This window comes from Dreissena polymorpha, chromosome 3 (genome assembly GCF_020536995.1).
Source record: "Dreissena polymorpha isolate Duluth1 chromosome 3, UMN_Dpol_1.0, whole genome shotgun sequence".
Lineage (NCBI taxonomy): Eukaryota > Metazoa > Mollusca > Bivalvia > Myida > Dreissenidae > Dreissena > Dreissena polymorpha.
This window is the reverse complement of record NC_068357.1, coordinates 84218386-84229694: the sequence shown is the minus strand read 5'-3', so window position 1 is coordinate 84229694 and position 11309 is coordinate 84218386. Positions and strand designations below refer to the sequence as shown.

At 35.0% G+C, this 11309-nt stretch overlaps 2 long non-coding RNA genes across 4 annotated transcripts; both read right to left on the bottom strand.

The window, feature by feature from the left end:
• Positions 1-1766: 1766 nt before the first annotated feature.
• Positions 1767-2724, bottom strand: LOC127875059 (uncharacterized). The gene is made up of 3 exons (XR_008047241.1): positions 2510-2724; positions 2330-2389; positions 1767-2165 (listed from the first exon to the last, which is right to left on the bottom strand). It is a non-coding gene; the product is annotated as an uncharacterized LOC127875059 (long non-coding RNA).
• A 2113-nt stretch (positions 2725-4837) lies between these two features.
• LOC127875061 (uncharacterized) lies at positions 4838-7970 on the bottom strand. 3 transcript variants are annotated; one of them, XR_008047243.1, is made up of 4 exons: positions 6856-7970; positions 6573-6656; positions 6320-6407; positions 4838-6155 (listed from the first exon to the last, which is right to left on the bottom strand). It is a non-coding gene; the product is annotated as an uncharacterized LOC127875061 (long non-coding RNA). The 3 variants fall into 3 exon arrangements; XR_008047242.1 differs by having other exon boundaries at positions 6320-6656; positions 6856-7918; XR_008047244.1 differs by having other exon boundaries at positions 4838-5536; positions 5727-6155; positions 6320-7889.
• Between the last annotated feature and the right edge of the window lie 3339 nt (positions 7971-11309).

Sequence of the window (11309 nt, the reverse complement as noted above, 5' to 3'; positions counted from 1 at the left end):
ACATTGGCCTTTCGGCGATGGCTAAACCTCAGAAATCCCATTCAAATAGATATTTTTCACATCTTGCAGAAATGTTTTGACGCAGCATTGAAGCGACACTGCTTTCCAAACTAACCAAGTAGTTGTTTAACATGTGCATACAGATCTGTTACATCAATACATCATATATTGTATCTTATAACCAAACCATATCATTGAAGTAATACTGCTTTCCGAAATATTAAAGCAGGTGTATGAATGTGCTTACGGGTCTGTAACATTGATGCTACTATACTATATATTACATCTCACAACCAAATCATAGCGATGAAGCGATACTGCTTTTCAAAACATTCAAGCAGTTGTGTTACTTGACTGTCGTTTCAAAATGGGAACATTCGTATTGTTCTGTACAAACAATTGAGTTCTTGAGTGTTGAATACGGTTGAAGTGTAGCGAAATGTTTCAGGTTTTAAACTGCATGCAACTTTTAACGCAAAATTGCTTTGCACAATTTCAAACTTCATGATCATACATCGAAAGTTATGAAACTGCGTATATAGTTTTTATTTATTTTGCTAGCGAAATTTTAACATTTCATTGAATAACGCAAGTTTATGGCCATGTGGTGAATGTCATGAAAGTCGCTTAAACTGATGTATATACTTTTTCATCATATCATCTCAAATGGAAAGTCAAAATAATCCCTAAACGTCATTTATGTAGTGTGTTTTGTTCGTATATTCTACAAGCGCAATATAAAGCCTAAATACTGTTGAACGTTTATGTTAATGTGCCTCACTGAAAGACAAGTTATACCAATAACGAACCGTTGTACAAAATGTGTATGCAGTCAAAAGCGAGTAACTGCTTTACGTTTACGAGTCACTCAATGTAAGTCTCAACACGAGTAGTTCGTAAGGCGCAATTAATGTTCAACGCAACATTGAGTAGCATAGTTTGTTGCCATATGGAAAATATCTTATATCGGTTAGTCATTCATATAGTTTTTTTTATCATTTTACCTCAAATTCAAGTTTGAAAGTTTTTTGCTTTGTACGTTTGCAAGCTAGTGGTGTCACTCGGCGTTTTTACGGACTTGTGACCGTTCCTCTTGTCTGAGTACAAGAGAAGTCGCCTTCCCACCCCAGCCCTAGCAGACTTAAACCTAACAATTTGAACAATGCGTGTTATCAACCGGTGGGTAGCCTTATCAAATGCCATCGCGTCCTCGGACTCGCATACGCATCGACCCACGTCAGGTTCTAAAGCTTGCGGGCAATAATGAGTGTCCCTCGCGATAGATTGAGGAGCCTTGCCAGAGTATAACGACAGCATGGATAACACATGTTAGAACCGAAAACCGAGGCGTTTCCCCTCAAGTGCTATCGGTTCGCTTCGCAACTTGTGGAGTCGGTCTATTGACACCTACATACCTCGGTCGCCCATACTCAGTCAATTAACCGCTGTTGTCTTTCTGCTTGCCAAATAGCAGTCAAAACAACCTTACATTGATCTAGCCAGATTGGAAACTACGAGCGAAAACTAACTCGCCCAAGCGAGTGACCCGCTCCCGATTCGAGCAAAACCTCACCTAAGCACTATCGACCCAAAAAACGCCAGTAACACTGCTCCGTTACTAGGGAGCCTTGCTAGTCAACACAAGTAATTTGCAATCCTGGCTAGAGCAATGAGTATATTCGGACTGGTGTACCACCATGTGATTGTCTGCGCTTAAATTGTTGGTATTTGATACTTAAAGTCTCTTGTGCCAAAGTTTTGTTTGATTTTGGTAATGCATAGTTAATACATCGTTAATACACAAACACATACATCAATACATCAATATTGCTGGCCAGCACAATAAAACAAGGAAAAAAAAGGTAGGAGAACAATCTCCTTTATTTTTCATGTAAAAACATAAACATAAACATACACACTGTCAACACTTGCCACTTGCAACACCGAGTTCGTTTCATTGCATAATGTTCACATTTTTTGATCGACACATATTCGCAATGTTACATGGATTCACAAAGTTACATGGATTCACAAAGTTGCACTGATGTCCATACGCGGGCCAATGTTCAAGTTATCGGTGCGATGGACCCACGGTTTTGTCGCAGCTGTACCCCACACGTATGTATTGACTACTCGGTGTCCACATCAAGGTTTGCAAATTGGCACTGAAAATAGAAAAGCAAATTGTGTTAAACAGTAAACGATGAAAGTAAACAGCCTGAAATGATAAAAACATGCATGTGTAATATACCATGTATCAAATAAAATAGTAAACACAAACTGCTAAAGAAAAACACACAACTCTACCAACTGTTTAACTGATACTTACTTTTTTGTTTTGTGTTGCATGTTCAGGCGCCTTTCTGTCACTGCTCGTCTAGCAGTACAGCTGAAATGAAATAGAAAGCATGATCAGAAACTTTCATTGTAATTGTACAACTTACAATTTATGTGCACAATTTTGCATTTAAGTATAACATACAGTAAAACAATTTCAACTAATACTCACTTTTTTGTTGTGTTGTTTCCACAAAGGCGCCTTGTTGTCACTGCTCGCCTGGTAGTAAACCTGACACGTCTAGTAGTAGAGAACACTCGTCCAGCAGTAAAGCTGAAATGAAATCGAAAGCATGATCAGAAACTTTTGAATGTGTTTGTACAACTTACAATTTATAAACACAATATTGAACTGTAACAGTAAACATGAAACAGATAACAATTTTACTTACCAATGTTGTCTTCGCTGAAATACAAAAGTCATGATCATAGCAATCATAGCATATTAACACACGATGAATACAACTCAAAACTTTTAGTAAGAAACTCAGTACTTACTTTGTATCTTGTATCCAATCCCTCTGCTGGCAATCTTCTTCAGTCCACAATCTAGCTGAAATCAAGACTCAATGCATACATGTAAATTTTGCCAAATAACAAACAGAACTGTGAACCAAAACTTTAACTAAACAAAACTAACTTTTCAACTGTAATGGTACTCACCTCTGGCAACTGAAATCATACAGACATTTTGCATAGCACAATACATTTTTAGTTTGAAGATAAGAATGATTTATGAACATTTTACTTACACAAAGCATAAATATATAAGACATGCTATGATGAAAAAAACAATATGTATACAAAATTATACATAAAGAAACACACTATACTTACCATTGCTGACCTGAAATTGAAAAAAGCACATTTTGTATAGCAGAATACAAGTCATCAAAACAGTTCAATATGAAAATTAAAGAAAGTTAGTGTACTTACCACAGGCTACTGAAATGAAAAACAGACATTTTGCATAGCAGTATACAAGTCATCAAAACAGTTCAATATGAAATTATAGAAAGTATGTGTACTTACCACAGCCATACTGAAATGAAAAAAAACATTAAGCATTGCATAGCAGTATACACATCATCAAAACAGTTCAATATGAAAATTAAAGAAGGCAATTGTACTTACCAACAGGCTACTGAAAAAATACATTAAGCATTGCATAGTAGAATACAAGTCATCAAAACAGTTCAATATGAAATTATAGAAAGTTTGTGTACTTACCACAGCCATACTGAAATGAAAAAGAAACACATTTTACAATGCAGTATACAAGTCATCAAAACAGTTCAATATGAAAATTAAAGAAAGTTAGTGTACTTACCACAGGCAACTGAAATGAAAAAAACACATTTTGTATAGCAGAATACAAGTCATCAAAACAGTTCAATATGAAAATTAAAGAAAGCAATTGTACTTACCACAGGATACTGAAATGAAAAACAGACATTTTACAATGCAGAATACAGGTCATAAAAACAGTTCAATATTAAATTATAGAAAGTTTGTGTACTTACCACACCCATACTGGAATGAAAAAAACATTTAGCAATGCACAATAATCAAGACTTACCTAGCTGATCTTGAATCATTCTCTGTTTCTCAACTTCTCAGTTGTCCAAAAGTCTGCTCTGTAACGACCCACCATTCCAATCTGAAAAATAGTTAAGCATAACAAAGCACAAAACAAACCAAAAGAATAGTTTACTTACCTCATATTTTGTGCAGGTTTTCAACAGCCAATTTTCTTCTTGAAACCTGTATTCGTCTTTTTTTTGACCCACTGTGGAACAGTCACAGCAATGTAAGTCTGAAACATAGAAGGGCATAACAACATTACATACAAACCAGTATATTTGTTTCGACTTACCTCGTGGCTACAGTCGATACACAGCTGCTGAATTTCTTTTCTGTCACAAGCTGTCAAAACATCTCTGCAACATCTCTACAATTGAAACCTGAAACAGAGTAAAACAGAAAAATATTTTGTATACAATATAGTAAACGCTTACCATGTTATAGGCCTGAGTTGCAGCAGTGATTTTTTTTGAAATCTTCTTCTTTTCCCTCACTGCATGAGAGACCTGAAAAATAGCATGCAGTGCAAAACACATGAGTTAAATTAAACCAAAATTTTGTTTCTACTTACCTTGCTTCTGTAGAGTTGAATCACAGTAGTAGAATTCCTTCTTCAAACACATTTTTCTGTCTACACCAGAAACTTGAATCTGAAACAGAAAAAAGCATCACATCAAATTGTACAACTCAAGTGCATTCATTCAATGCTTACCTACTTTCTGTTGAGTTGTTTCACAGCAGATGAAATCCTTATTCACTGTTGGCACTGCTATGAGACCATTTCTGCATGTGAAATCTGAAACAGAGCAAAGCAAAGTATGCATGGTAAAAATCAAACAAACAATTGTAACACTTACCCTGTTTGCAAGTCCCATTCACTTTCTCAGCAATGTTCCTCTTCTTGAATTGTCTTCGTCGCTGACTACAAGTACACCTGAAACATAGCATGCACAAAACATACCATATAAAAACAAAATACAAGTGTTCATACTAAAATGAAACACACTTACCTTTCTGCTTTGCTCAGCTCTGTTCGACTGTCAACTCTTCATGTCATGTCGTATCTGAAACGAACTAAATCAAAACATGCATAGTATACAATCATTGATAAAATTTCGAAACAATTGTATGCTTCATAGCTGTGTTTTTTGTTTACGTTACATATCACAGACAACTGGCGATCACAAAAGTAAAGACATTTTTGTACTACTCAAACATTATTGAAACAAATGTATACTACAATACTCACCACAGCTCCCTGAAATGAAATTGAAATGTTAACAGCATGCAAACAAATGTTAACCAATATCAAATCATCTATAGTAAATATCAACAAAAGCATTTTGATACACATAGTAAGTGTTCACCATCATAGTACATCATCAGTTAGTTCGACATCCCACGGTTGCTCAAGTGTAAGTACTGGCTAGCATTTACCCTTTTCAGTAAACCGTCACACTTCAGCATTTTTAGACACAAGTGCTGATAGATTCAACCCTTGTTATCATCTTTCACAGACTTCTATGAGTAAACAACTGAAAAATATAAAACGTTTGTACTCACTGTTTGGCAGCTCCAAGAAACACGTCTGTACTGCTTGCCATCTGGACATCAACTGAAACAAAACATCTGAAAACACACATACATTTTAAACGTTTTTGAACAAAAATCAACACAGAGCAGAGCTAAGCTGCAGCAGTTAATCTTTCTTAAAATTGAATTCTCCATCTCTGCATAGCACACATGAAAAATAGCATAACATCACATTACAGCAGTCAATGAAAACAAAAATTTGATCGACTTACCTTGCTTCTGTAGAGTTGAGTAACAGACGTGGAAATCTTCTTCCATGTGTAAACCAGTGACTCGAATCTGAAATAAAGTAAAGAACACATTGTACAACTCAAATCAATGAATTAAAACTTACCTTACTTTTGATGAATTGTGTCTCAGCAGTTGAAATCCTGTTTAATTTCTGCATGTGAAATCTGAAACAGAGCAAAGCACGCATGTTACAAATTAAACAAACACAAGTGTTACACTTACCCTGTTTGCAAGTCCCAATCACTTTCTCAACAATGTTCCTCTTCTTGATTCGTCTTCGTCGCTGTCAGCAAGTACACCTGAAACATAAAAGCATGCACAAAACATCCCATATAACAACTATTTTGTACTTACCATATGAGTGCTTTTCTGTTCAGGTCAGCTTGAAAACCCATCACTGCCATCAGCATCTGAAAAATAGTACATCACAAACAAACAAACAAACATAACATATCATAAAAACAGTTTAACACAACAGATATGAGAGCTCTCGCAACCACGTCTGTTCTGTTCGACTGTTCAAAAGCAAGTGACAGTACTTCAATTCACTAACATTGAGAAATTCTAAACTTACCTTCAAGGCTTGTTGAGTAGCTCCAAAAACAAGACTGCTTGGCTCCACTGTTCACTCCAACTGTCATATCATCACTGGATAAGCACTCCTGAAATGTATTAAAACAAAACATGCATAGAACAAACATTCAGTCAAAAGTACTTACCTTTCACTTTGTCACTGCCCTGTGCTCAACTCCAGTCAGCATGACATCTCTGCTTGAAAGTCTGAAACATATAAAAACATGCAATGCAAAACAAACATAGTTACTTACCTTCTAGCATATTGTTGGAGCTCCAGAAAACACGACTGTTCACTCCAGCTGCCAGACTTGAACTGCCAGCACACATCTGAAAATCTGAACAAAGCATTCATGTTCATACTTTACTAGCCGTACAATTAAAGTTACTGACATACTCATCATCCAAAATAGAGTACACGAAAAGCTAGCTAGGTTTACCTCTGTTCACTAAATGAAACCATGATGATAAAGTAACTCACTTTATCTCTTCTTTTGTCAAAATACAAGTGTTCATAGTGGAATGAAACAGACTTACCTTTTCGTTTCCCAGCTCTGTTCAAATCATGTCAGGTTTTCATCTCATGTCAAATCTGAAACGAACTAAATCAAAACATGCATAGTATACAATCATTGATAAAATTTCGAAACATTTGTATGCTTCATAGCTCTGTGTATTTTCACTTTACAGATCACGGACAGCTGGCGACCACAAAAGCGAAAACATTTTTGTACTACTCAAACATTGCTGTATTAAGCTCACACTCATGAACACCAACCGACAGAGTTGCTATAGACTTATAATCCCTAAAACTGTACAATAAGAATCAAAAGCAGTTTTCAGTCATAATCTTTTATTGAATTCTATACATATGCACTACAATCTACAGTACTCACCACAGCACCCTGAAATGAAATAGAAATGTTACAGCATGCAAATACAATTTAAGCAATATCATATCATTTATCTACTATGTTTGCAAATTTTTTTCAATCATATGTTCGTTTTCCCAAAGAAGCTCATATTCTGTTCCACCATCATACACCATCATCGCTAATCACAACATATCGACACTATATCAGTACTGAGTAATTTCTACCCAACGCATTACACTTCTATACAAGTAAACCTGTACAAAACGAATCGAAATCAGTTTTCATTCATCATGATTTATTGAAACAAATTTATACTACAATACTCACCACAGCCCCCTGAAATGAAATAGAAATGTTACAGCATGCAAATACAATTTAATCAATATCATACATATCAACAAAAGTGATTCAATAAATTGTCATTTAATATTTTTGCAACATTTTTCCATCATATGTTCGCTTCCTCAAAGTACCTCAATGAATATTCTGTTCCACCATCATCCACTATCATCGCTCATTACAACATATCGACACTGTATCAGCACTGAGTAATTTCTACCCAACACATTACAACCATCATACATCATCACGCAACTCCACTTCAATCTATCGCGAAACATGAAGATCTAAACAGTAAAACGAAAAAAATTTGTACTCACGTTTTTTGTAGACAGCAGCTCCATGACCACGTCCGCACAGCTCGACATCTGAACCTCAACTGAGAGTCAATCGCTTGACACCACAACATAAATTTAATTTTCCACAACAGTCAAAGTCAGAGCTTAAAAAAACACGTCCGATCAGTCCGATGTCAAAACTTAAAGTGAAGTCAAGTCGTTCAAAAAAATTAATGTGAGTCAAACATTTCATATATAACGCTCACAAAAGTTCGTTGTCAGTCAATACTAAACGTTCAAAAGTTAACATCGCATAAGAGTATGATTTCATTTCACAACTCAAGTCAAAGTCAAGTTGTTATCTCATAACAATAACCTAACACTTCAGTCATCCAGTCATTCAACAACCTGAGTACCAAGTCGCTATTCTATAACGCGAAAACTTTTCATCAATAGTCAGAGCTCACGAAAGTACGTCCGTCTTCGTCAACGTTCAAAAGTCAACTGAAACTTTTTAATCGTAAAAATATTTCAAAGTCAAATTTTTTTCAGAGCTCACAAAAACAAGTCTGTCTTTGTCAAAGACCATCAGTCAACTAAGATTCTGTCGTAGTAAAAAAATTTTAAAAGTCAAAACTTTTTTCAGAGCGCTTTAAAAACACGTCCGTATTGGTCAATGTCCAAGTCGCAACTGAGCGTTCTTTACCCGCGCAGTTCAAATTATAATTAGGTCACGACGTCGAGAGCTTCGAAAAACACGTCCGAACCCTTCAACGACCAAACGAAGAATGACAGAAAAGCACATGGAAAATGTTTATTCTTCATGATTTGAGTTACGATCGAATGTGTATTTGATGACAAATCTAAAAATCATACTTACCATGCAAAAATCCTACAAATATTGACTTTGTGATGATATTTTTTCATGACCATACAAGCCGAAATATTCACACTCACAGCTTGAATGGGCATAAAAATTGATAAGCATGAGTCCGTACAATCCATCCAGTATTTCCTTCGAGTTAAAGCAAATCCATGGTCTTTAGGTCTCAAATCTTGTTATGAGGCGTACTCAACGCAGATTTTTATAGTCAATGTTAAAACGACAAAAGGCGAGTATATAAAAAAATCTAGTCAAACATAGATTTACTAACCTATCATTCTGAAATAATCCTAGATCATATCAAATATGTGAGTAATCCATCAAAATATTTATTACTGAACATTTAACATCAGCACAAAATATTCCCGTATACCCATTTAGTTTTCTACATAGCCTGAACAATTCAATATTTATTTTCAATTCCGAGAACTCAAATGTTTTCATGACGTTCGACTGACGAAAGCAGCTCGATATGATTTCGCACTAACTTTATTAAAGAGCAACTATCGCGCTGTGATTTTTTCAACTGTGTTTTGTGATTTGTACTAGTACAACGAAGATATAGAAAATAAATATCAAACCACATATATCAAAATGTTCAGCACACTGGCGCCTACACAATGATATACAAATAGTATGGTTATGTGTACAATTGTTCTTGAAAATTTGAAATATCGAGAAAATTTGCGTTAAAATCAAAATTTCATAACTCGCGCGTTCGATTTTGTATACACAAATAGTACCAGTATGAGCGCATCGAAATTTCGGTTCATCTGGTGAAAATTTTATGGAATTTGGACAACTGGTTCTATAGATATTGCACTTAAACCACTGTCAAAGAAACACAATTTTCTATCGTCGATATGTAAACACCCCTTTAAGTTGAAAGATGAGTTTCATTGAAATGACGTCGTCGATTTGCACTGACAACGAAGGGTCAAAATTACGATTCATGAAATGTGTGTTTGTTGTGATATGGTTTTCTGCCCGTATAACTGCAGCGTTTTACAAAAACATCAAGTATGTTACACCAAAATGCACAGAAATAAATTCCCCATCGCATGATGCAAATATTACTGTATCATATTGCGAAATGAAAATCTTTTCTTCATATCAACCCAAGTTTTACCAATAAACAGAAATTTTGACATATATCCACTTATCTACTTGCAAAATATTTAAACTCTTATTGTTCCTCTCTGATTGCTGGTTATGGTAGTGAAAATTTCATCGAAATGCGTTCACGCGTTATTGTGACAGTTAAAATAAACCGCTTCGATACAAACACAGTTTTATCAACTATTCGCTATCTAACGACGTTCGGTTTAACTCGATACTTTAAAGTTCAAAATTTCTATAAGCACGAATGCGTTTTCTCTCAGCAGTATTCTTGTAATTAGACCTATTGTGGAGTATCATACATCAAAATGTGCAGAACAGAATTCCTTATCGAATGGTATCAATTGTTTTATACTTGTCTTAAATGGGAATTTTTTTTCTTGTCAGCGAAGTGATTTTCATGCGAAAAACTAAGAATTTCTACCAAATGCGAATATGTTAGCAAAAAATGATCCCCACAAAACTTGTTGCTATTATCGTGTTTCATATTAATGCGAAAATGTTATGTTGATCGGTCAAATGGTTGGGAAGAAACGCGAAGTTAAACTTTGTACGAAATCACTGTTCTATTCGCAGAGAGTTTTCGACGTTGAGTCAAAATGTAAAGTTAAAGACAGAAATGCGTTTAGTACGAAATCGTTATCGCACTGTATTTTTGTTGTGTCTAAACATACGGTAAAGTGTAATATATAAAAATGCGTGGAATCGAATTTCCTACAAGCTAGTACCAAAATAACGATAAATGCTCATTACACAAAAAAGTTTTCTTGTTAGCGAATTTTGCAAAGTTGAATATCTGATACAATAAGTCGTGTGAGAACAATATAGGCGAAACAAAAAATGTAGCTATCATATGATAGAATATTATGGTGAAAATTTCATCTTAATATCATGAGACGTTTTCGAGCAAATTGAGTTAAACCGATGTAACTTAACATCTTGTTTCGTTTGTTTACATGGATAAAAGACGACGTTGTAAAAATCTAAAGTTAAAGACAGAAATGCGTTTAGTACGAAATCGTTATTGCACTGTATTGTTTGTGTGTTTAGACAGACGTTTAAGTGTAATACATCAAAATGCGTGGAATTGAATTTCCTACAAAATCATACCAAAATGAAGATAAATGCTCTTAACACGAAAAAGTTTTCTTCTTAGCGAATTTTGCAAAATTGAATATCTGACACAATGAGTCGTGTGAGAACAATATAGGCGAGACAAAAATTGTAGCTATCATATGATAGAATATTGTGGTGAACATTTCATCTGGATATTATGAGTGGTTTCAAAGAAAATTGACTTAAACCTCATTGTAAGATATTGCACCCAAGCCAAAGTTGTTTTCATGGATAGAAATGACGTTCGATCTACAGTACATGTTTCGTGCTTTAAAAAGTGAATTCGTGATTATAGGCAAAATGGTTTTCGGCTAGTCTTGATCAAGCGATACAATAAACATACACGCATGTCATAGCGAAATATTCGGAATGAAATTTTCT